Here is an 11,256-nt window from a genome sequence, read left to right as displayed (position 1 = left end):
AAAATGATGGTAATGTAGTTGTCGCTGCTGATGTTGTTGCTGTTGTTGTTGTTGTCGCTGTTGTTGTTGTTGTTGTTATTGTTGTTTGTTATTGTTGGTTGCTCTTTCGTATTATGTACGTTGTTGAAAAAGTAGCTTACACCATAGAAAACACTCGGGTATACATTACATACGCACATCTACATGATCAGGCATACAGAAATTCACGCAAACACAATCAGATCAGAAAAAAAAGAGAGGTAGGCACACAAAAACACACCCAGACGGACGCATATGGCCACACACATTAATGCACATACACGTACGCTCCTGGCCAGTATTTTGAGGAGGATTGGGTCCAGATAATCTCGTTACAACTTCAGAATATTCGCACAAGCGCACACGTACGTGCATAAATAAAAAAAGAACCTTGCGTAGTAATAGTAGTAGTCACACACAACAGTAATAATTACGTATAATGAAATCAACAACAACAATAATGACAATAAGAAACATTAGTATTTACGTTGTTTTTTTTTTTGTTTTTGTTGTTCTACTGGCAGTCATGTTTTGTCCCTTCTAAGCAAACAAATAGCATCACATATAACATCCTATGTATCATTTTATACAACACTTTCCAAACTTGTTTTATAAAAAATCTATGTAATGTTCAGAGTACATATTTTTGACTGACTGTGTCTGTCTGTTTTTGTGTGTTTGTGTCTGTGTGTATGTGCTCCTATATGTGTGCATGATTCCTTGCCTAGGAATATGCAGTATACTAAACAAATCATTCTTTCTTCTTCTTCTTTACATATTTGTAATTCGTATGCTTAAAAGTCTGTGACATTAAATTTGCATTTATATTCAAAATGTTTTTGTGGACAGTGCGTGTCTATGTCTATCATATCGGCCAGTCTCAGCGAGTGTGTGCGTCTTTGGTAATGCGTACGTTTGTGTAGGTATGCTTACGTGTGCTCGTGTGCGTGTGTGTGTGTTTGTATGGACATGAGTGCATCTATTTTGAGTTGTTGAATGTTTATGCAAACATATTTCATTTCCATGAAATTTTGTTTGGATCACACGCAAGGGCATAAATACATTTATATAAATACATATAAAATGGATATTTATATATGTATATATATATATATAAATATATATATATATAGAGAGAGAGATAGAGAGAGAGAGAGGAGAAAGAAAGGACAAGAAAGAGATGCAAGCATTCGTTAATGTGAATTTGTGTAGGTGCATACGTATTACGGTGCGGCACGATGCGTAAGTCATGACAATAGCCAGAGAAGTTACTGCGACTACCACTAATTTATATGCATATAGGGTTCAATGCTGACTCACCTCATTAGCATAAATCAGCATATGCTAATGAGACAGGTCTTCTTCAAGATGTTCAAAGAAGAAATAAGGGAGTAAATGCAGTTGGTTGGATGGTAGGATAATTTGGTAAAGGAATGAATGCGGATAGTTGGATGGTGAAGTGAATGATGGAAAAAACAAATAAATTAACAAACCAACAAACAAATGAACAAACAGACAAACAAATGAACAAACAGACAAACAAATGAACAAACAGACAAACAAATACATGGACAAATTTCATTAAAAAAAATCAATTGATATATGAATCGATAGATGAAGATGATTGCCAAAATGAAAAATGGGACTAACTGGATACAGACAGCATGCAATACCTCATAACACCATGGTTGTTTGAAACTTAGCAAATTAACATTAATATACATCCAAATTGATGTAAACAATTTAGCATTGAAAACTTTAACATGATTGCTGTGTGAAAAAACAAACAAATTAATGAACGATTAGATAAACAAACGAATGGGCATAGGGTGAACCGCACAAACAAATGAACATATGGTGAACCGAACGAACGAATGAACATATGGTGAACTGAACGAACGAATGATAAAAGATGCCGAGAAATGCCAAAAAAAGCCGCCACCCCGTAGTAAATAATCAAGCTCATAAATTTTGAAACATGATAATAATATCCGCATAATAATAATAATTATTATCATTATTATTATTATCATATTATCAATTTTAGTATTATAACCACTACTACTTACTGTTTTTACTGCAACCAATAGCACTACTGATGCTGCTGCTGCTACTACTACTACTAATAATAATAATAATAATTACTACTTATTACTACTACAACTAATACTACTGCTACTACTATTGCTGCTACAACAACTACTGCTACTACTACTAATACAACTACAACTTCTTCGAGTTAAATATGACAATACTAAAAATAACAACAACGACAACAACAGTAATAATAATAATAATAATAATAATAATAATAATAATAATGAATAATAATAATAACAAAGACAATAACAATAAAAAACACGAATTCCAATTTTATTATGGTCAGCTATAAAGAATGCGTGACGACGATAATGATGATGATCATGGTTATAGCAGTAATGATGATGATGATGATGGTGGTTGTGGTGGTGGTGATGATGTGGTGATGATGATGATGATAACAGTGATAACGATGGCAAACCATCATCACATCAACATTTGGTGGTAAAATGAGAAGTGGTGGGGATTGAAGTTTCATAAAAAAAATAGATAGCAGGTTATGCTAATGATTATCAACTTCAATTTAATCTATAAATTCAATTCTTAAATTATAATTCTTTGTTATTCGATTCAATGGGCCTAAAAATGTTCTGCTCCAATAGAAATGATTATCGATAATCCAGAAAAGTTAGATTTTTGAAATTTGATCTTCTTCATTTACTCTAAATTCAAATGGATCCTAATTAAACCTAATCAGTCTGTTTTTCTCATACAGCTATTTCAAAAATTTCATAAAGTTATTTATTTTCTTCAAAACTCTTTACAAAATAGAATCTAATTTTCAATGTAAATATGTTTAACATGTTTACATTGACCTCGAGTAAAATACCAAGATACGATTGATCAGTTCGCGGTTTACAGTTTTCAAAAAAAAAAAAATAATTTTTTAATTGAATTTCAATTAAAAGTTGGAGCAGAAAGAATTGATTGGGTGGTTGTTGTCAAGTTTGTTGTAGCTACGCAGAACCAAGAGTTAATTTTAATTCAACTCCACAAACCCCAAACTATTTGTCTGTTTGACCTCGCAAGTTAAAAATAAAAGATGACTCCAGTGTATGTAGGGTAGGTAGGTAATTCGTCAGATCATGTGAAGAATTAGCAAGTTGCATGTCGGTCGGTCTGATTTTAAAATTAAGTTCATTTTAAGATAGGCTATACGACTGTCGTTCGTTTTTTTAACCGCTGTTTGTGTCTGGTAGCATTAAGCGACTGGTTAAAAAAGAGTTACGAGGTTTGTTGATTGGTATGCCACCCAAAAGAAAAGTGTCAAATTTGTGATGTCATATTAAAGGACTAAGGAAAAAATTATGTGAACGAATTTTCATGTAATTTTTATGATTTCTGAGATTGGTCATGTAATTTCTTCAGAGCATTATTTGATTAAATCATCATCAACACAAGCAGATTAAAACTTATTTAATCAAATTTTAATTTAGTAACATTTCCATCCACATTTAAATTGATGTGACCCGTCAATGATATCCGCCCAATCTTCTTAATGATATTCCAGAATTTTTCCACCTAACTAAGATGAACTGCCTGTATGTGAGAAGTCATTTCATTCCAGAAGATAAATTACACTTTAGATGCCGTCTGCAATTTTTTAAAAGCAGCTAATAAAGAGGTGTATTTTTTTGAAAAAAAAATTTAAATGTAGATTGAAATTTTTTTAAATTTATCATTATTTCTGAAAAGCTTAATGAAAATTGATTAGCGAAAAAATTTTTACGAACAAAATCTACTGAGTTTTGTGGCGTCAGTGAAGATTGTGGAATTCAAAATTTAAGATTAGTTAAATTTTAAATAAACTATTCGTTTTTTGTTTCATTTATTTTAACTCTGGGTTTTGCAGTAAGTAAATTTTCATTTTATTTAAAAAAATATTGTCCCATTTTTCTGAGATAAATTTTTATAAACTATCGTTTGTTTTAAAATAGAAATACAAATTTTTATATTTATTAATTATTTAATTATCTTCCCAACTTACTGAACAGGTCAACAACAGCACCCTTTGGTTCATTAAAACCCAGTATCAATTTCAACAACGTGCATGTCGAAGAATCTGCTCACCATCGGGCTATCGACGTTCCTTGTCTTATGATAAAAGTTATTTCATATTTTGAAGGTTACAATACAACTTTAAAAATAGATTTAAGAAATAAAATAGGTAAATGATTTAAACGATGTTTGACACATATATGTAGAAGCTTACCAGAGACGACTAATAGTTTCTGATAATATTAGTATAAAATCTTTATTCTGCCTTTGGCGACTTGAAAGCATTCGTGGAAAATATCAGCAGACGTTTTAACTTTTTACCTCAGATTTGTTAATTCTTTTTGTTTTTTTCTGGTTCGTAATTTTAAAAGTTATAAGTCATCTTAAAATTGAAAATTATTTTTTTTAAGAATTTTCGAACGAAAAATTGAAATAGACGTCTAGAAATAGACAAACACTTGCAAACATTCAGTTACATTGATTTTATGGTATAAGATAATATATATAAGATATATATAATATAAGATATATATATAAGATATATATATATATAATATATATATATATTTATAACATTGATATGCTAGTAAACGTTTGCTAAAATTCGTTAATTAAAATGCTGGTATGAAAAAAGTTATTCAATAAGTTCATCCTCTATATCCGGTTCTGAGTTCCATTATTATTCCTAATTTAATCATAAATTAAAATGCTGGGAGTTGTGCGTATTCAATTCAGTTCGATTCAAAAGGTTTTTTGATTGTCTGAAGCAGAAGCAGGAGAAGAACTGAAATTTAACTCGTTGAGCCACTTTAAACAGAAACAAAATTATTAACATACAAAATCAGAAATTGAAACAACTGCAAGAAAACTAAAAAACTAAAATAAAAAACGCCAGATTGTCCATACATACATACATACATACATACATACATACATACATACATACATACATACATACATACACACATACATACATACACACATACATACACAAATATACCGATAATAAATGTCAATATCAATATATATTCATTCAAATATACAAATTCCAATTGAGTAAAATAACTTTTTTTAATTTTTGCTCTACTCCACCACCGATATTTTATCAGAGGACGTAGATGGCAATCAATGTTTCTCCATGTCCATCATTTGACACTATCATTGTTCTAACAATCATTGTATCATTGTTCTAACAATCATTGTATCATTGTTCTAACAATCATTGTATCATTGTTCTAACAATCATTGTATCATTGTTCTAACCAGCTTGCAATTTTCAATGATATTTTCAAATTCGAGATACTATTTTTTTCTTTCAATCGATTTTTTTTCAACTTCTACCATCTCCCGTTACATTTTCTACACAACAAAAACAACAACACGGAACCATAATTTTCATACATGAATTTTTTAATGCAGTTATTATTCTGCGTTTGATTTGCTATGAAAATATCTAAAAGTAATTAACTAATTAATTAGCTAACAATACATAAATTAATATATTGTAACATTGTTGCTTGCGTTCCTACATATAAATCCTCTCAAGCTTACGTACACTCATACGTAGAAATCGTACACTTGGACATTTAGGTATGTACAAACATAGATGAATGTGTACACATTTACATAAACAGGCGTGCACACATACATGCACATATGTAAACATTTACACGCATATACACATATTCATACAAACAAACAAATAAACATACATACATATGCACACACCCATATACATACATTTATACGCATATATGTACACATTACCTACAAGCTAAGATGCAATTATATGCTTGGATGCAGCTTCAGGGTACTACACAAATATTATTTTCTTTTATATATACGTATGCATGTATGCTTGCATGTATGTGTGCATGCATGTGTGTATGTATGTGTGCATGTATGTGTGCATGTGTGAGTACATGTTTGTCCTCATATTTATGTGTAATTATGTATTAGTTGCTTGTATGCAAATCGAGTATTCATGTTTGTGTGCTTGTCTTTTGTTGTTTGTTTTGCTCTGACATACTTTAATACATAAGTGTGTTAATACGTAAGGTTTATATATAAATATATAGATATATATCACAGTATTGGGTCGTGGAGAGAAATGGTTTCCGTTATGTACCCACATATATTCTCATCCTTCATATACTAAGGTACTTATGAATTCAAGTCGACCCATTGTATGCGTTTGTATATATGCTTGAATGTAATGATGCAATGCATGTATGGATGAGCGTGATATCCCAAATGAATTATTGTCATACTTAAGACGATCGAATTTCGTTTAGGGGGAGCGTCAGTGGGCTTAATTACTTCGCATGATGTTTATATGAGGATGTGTTGAGATGTTTTTATTTCTCTCTTCTGGCCAGGAAGATACGTTGCTTTAGTTGCAGTGTAAACTAGATTTTCAGATTCAAATCTTATTTATTTTTCAATTTTACAATCCAAAACAAACAATGGGAATGATTCAAAACGAACTATGGAAATGTGAAAGACAAAATATGGAAATGAAATTGAACGACTCAAGGGATAATTATACGATTATGTTTTGTTTTCATTTCAAACAACCAGACGACATTTGTTACACAGACTTAATTCTTTCACACTTCATTTGCAGAAACTTCTTAAAAAACTTTCTAGAAACTTTCCAAGAAACCTTCCAAAAATTTTTCCAAGAAATTTTCTAATATTTTCCCACCGCCATCACTGATTATAGAAAAACCATTTCTACCCATTGTCTTCCATTTAATATTTTTTAATCATTACAATCATTATAATTACTAGAAGCTGACCTGGTGTTCATTCATCTTTTAATTGAATTTGTCGTTCTAAATAAATTTCAACGTATTGTTGAAATGTCTACCTAGATTATCAACGGTAACCTCAGCTATCATTTTTCATCAACTTCATCATCATTTTTAATCATTATTTACTGGAACTCTATTGTTAAATTAAATTTATTATTATTAATAATGTGATTATTATTATTATTTCTATTATTATTATTATTGTTGTTGTTGTTGTTGTATTGTTGTTGTGTTGTTGTTGTAGTAGTTATTAGCGTGCAGGCAGACAGAGGCATCCATCAAAGTCCACCACATCAAAATTATTTTCATTCCTTTACGAAGCAAAATGTCTCAAATCTTTTTGCATAAACTTTTAACTTCTTTCTATTTTTCTATATTTTTAGGAGAAAAATAATTTGGGAAAGTCTCAGTATTATTCTCTCAGATCGTTGTAGCACTAATTAGTTCGCGTTAAATAATTACCGTAAGCCAAAACACGTGTGTGCTCTTTAATTTGACGTCTTTGGTGCAAACATTCTTATTCCGGTTTGAAAATACAGAATGTCTTAAAAGTTTTGATTCATTATTTAGTGTTTTTGGTAGGTTTGGTTCATTCAGCAGTTCATTCGTTTGTTAGAATGAATACGTTATTTTTATCGTCGGCATGTTGTTCCTGTTAGTTTCGTTCTGCTGGCTCATGTGGTCTGCAGATGACGTTATTAAACTGAAATGCTATTTAGTTTAATGTAAGGTGTGAGTCGTGAAGTGTTACGCACGTATATGGCTGAGTGTTGTACGAAAGGATTTAATTGGTGAAGAAATAATTAAACAAATGAATTCAGCGCTATATGGACGTTAAATTTTTAAAAACACAAGCGTAAAAGCGGAAAAAATAATGAAAATTTTGTTGGCTGTTCATCAAACTGAAAAATAAAAATCTTTCTCAGCATTCAGAACTTGTCACTGCGAGAAACTCTTTGAAGTTTTTAAATCACTTCATGCGCACTGATTTTTCCAATTGAATAGAATGCTCTTGCCTAGAAAAACACAGACAGGACGAAATAATTTTTCTTTTTCATTTTTTGCAAACACTTGAAAATTATCAATCTCCTGAAAGTTAATAATCCCCAGGAAAATATTAATCTTCCTCTTCAGCCTCCATCCAATCATTCAAAAATCTCAAAATGGATTTCAAAGCTTTCTGACACTAATTGAGGAAAAGCGCCATTAAACGCCAAATAGATGGCGCTATATAAATTTAATCGATCATTTGATTGATCGCACGAGTTTAACACGTCCGCTCATAACTTTGTTCCGTCATCTGTTCTGTTCATAAGGATTTATATTATGTGATGTTATGTGATGATCGAATTCATCGCTACGTAAAGTTTCTATAACATCAATTACGTGATTGATAACATCATATCCATAACATCAATGCCTGATTGACAACATCGTTTCTGTGGCATCAGTTACATTCTGTGACGTTAACTTTCAACAACGATTGATAACAATGCTGGTAGGCTGCCTGTCTAATGGTCATCTTCCATCAGAAAATCCCTTTTGTATGCATGGCGACCAGATGGTGCAGTGAGCAAGAGTTCCGTCCTCACCTCAATCCTCCAAGAATCGGATTCGAACGCAAAGAGATACTTATACACTAATTAATGCACGATGCGTTATTTTGAATGCATGCTGGTGTGTTGGTTGTGGTGAGTAGGCTCAAAGAGTTGCTAACCTCACCATACTAGAAAAATTCTTTGAAATTTTTATGGTCACCCTGTCTTATTTCATGTATTTGAATGTCAATTTATGAAGAGTAAATAAAATTTCGTTTGTTCGTCCGTTCGTTTGTTTGTTTATTCGTTCGTTCATTCGTTTGTTTAAGTTGAGTATAAAAAAATAACAAATGATTAAAATGTAATAATTATTTATTTAATTTTATATTTGCTACATTGGAAATAGGTGTATGTATATAATATTTGCGTTTATGCGTTTATGTATGTGTATTTATATGTGTATGTGTGTGCGTGCATATGTGTGTATGTACATGTGTGTGTGTGTGTGTGTGTGTGTGTGTGTGTGTACGTCTGTACCAGTATAACTGCTACCAAATCATAATAAAAGCCAGTGCGAGAGACAACATGATAGATTCGTTTGGCATTGAAAAATGGCGGGAAATGTCTAAGGTCAATATGGCAGCCAGAAATGGATTGAAAACAAAATGGCGGTCGGTAAGACAGAAGATATTAAATTTGAATCGCCATTCTAATGTTGGTGATTGCGATGATGATGATGATGGTGGTGGTAGTGGTGGTGGTGGTGGTGGTGGTGGTGGTGAAAATGGAGATGATGAAGATGAAGACGATGCTGATGATGAAGTAAAAAAGCTCAGACACTCAAACAAGTGAATATGAATACCAAGCAAGTACTTACATACACAATCCAACTGATCCATGTTTATTTTCAATTTACATACATACACACATACATACATATACACACACACACACACACACATACATAAGCATACACACATACATACATAAACACACACACACACACATACACACAAGCATGCACTGCACACATACATACACAAACAAGCATACACCCAAACTTCCAAACACATACATTCTTCATACAGAAATCACCCATACACATAATACAAATGTACGTACATACTTACATACGTGAAGCACGCGCGACTGCATATAACATATAGGTAGATACTCGCCAGTATATCAACTTTTCCGCGATTATTAAAGCTCTATATATATGTGGGTTCCATTAATAATATAAGTAAGTACATCATTTAGAAACTTTATGTGTGTGTGTGTGTGTGTGTTTGTGTGTGTGTGTGTGTGGTGTGTGTAGAGAGAGTTCTCTATGTTAAATGTATACATTATGAATCGTAGTAGACAGTGGTATAGAAACAAACACACTGACTCACAGACATAACTATAAAAAACGCGCGCAAACACACGCACGCTCACACAAATGTACGAGGACAGACACACGCACACACGCACACAAACACAGCGGGATAAATCGAGCATTTGAATGGCTGCGGCATCTTGCAAGGTTCTGCTTATCTGAGGAGGACAAATTGAATGCGTGTACGTGTGTGTGTGTGTGCGTGCGTGTACGTGTGCGTTAAAATGTGCATATGTGCGTTTATGTAGGTGCGCTTGTGTGTTTTTATGTTCGCACATATTTTCGCATGCGCTTGTGCCGTGTTGTCTGTGCACGTTTTACTGCATGTACAGTGTGTCTTGCGTGTGAATGCGTGTGTGTTCTCGTGTCTGTATGCTATTCTTCATGCGTTTCCATTCTTAGGTTTTCAATGGAGATGTGGATAAGTTATGATTGTGTGGCGTAGGACGCATGGAATTTTGTTTGTGTCTGCATGTGATTTTCTTGTACCTTCACGTACGGGCTTGCATGGTTTTGCGCTTATAATACATGTTGATGAAAGTGTAGGATAAGCCTTGTGTTTGTATATGTGTGTTGTATTTGTATCTATGCATTCGTTTGCTTCTTTGTATGCCTTGTGTTGTGTGTGTGTGTGTGTGTGTGTGCTGTCCGTTTGTTTATACCTGTTGGTGTCTGTCTGTTTTTTTGTACGTTGTTGTGTGTTTGTCTGTAAGTATTGTTGTGTGTTTTTCTGTTTGTTTTTACGTGTTGTTGGGTTTTTGTTTGTAAGTGTTGTGTGTTTGTTTGTACGTGTTGTTGTGTGTTTTGTGGTCGTCAGTAGTCCTTTCATGTGTGAGGCCTGCGTTCATTAATTATATTATACATCCATTCATTTTCATTTGTTCATTTGTCAACGTTTTCAACCGTTCACGACTGCACGTGTGTGTGCACGTGTGTGTGTGCACATGTTTGTGTACGTGTTTGTGTGCACGTGTTTGTATACGTGTGTTTGTGTATATGAAATGCTCATTTATTTATTCATCCATCTATCCATTCATCCAGCTGTCTAGGCTATCCATCTTTCCATAAACATCCACCTATCTATCCAATTATCCATCCATCCATCTATTCATCCATCCATCCATCCATCATACCAATCCATCCATCATACTAATCCATCCATCATACCAATCCATCCATCATACTAATCCATCCATCATACCAATCCATCCATCTATTCCACCATCCATACATCCATTCATCCATCCATCCTACCCATCCATCCATTCATTCATTCCTCTGCCATCTTGCGGGTAATGAAGGATTGAAATGAGCTTTTTATTGTATTATCGCCCGTGCGGATTTTCATTTTATACTTCTTTATTCTCTGCTACAAATTCTATGCTGTTTTATTTCGTGTTATGCATCT

Source organism: Helobdella robusta, assembly GCF_000326865.2.
Source record: "Helobdella robusta unplaced genomic scaffold HELROscaffold_64, whole genome shotgun sequence".
In the NCBI taxonomy this organism is placed as follows: domain Eukaryota; kingdom Metazoa; phylum Annelida; class Clitellata; order Rhynchobdellida; family Glossiphoniidae; genus Helobdella; species Helobdella robusta.
The sequence above is the reverse complement of the archived record's forward strand: the minus strand, read 5'-3'. Positions refer to the sequence as shown.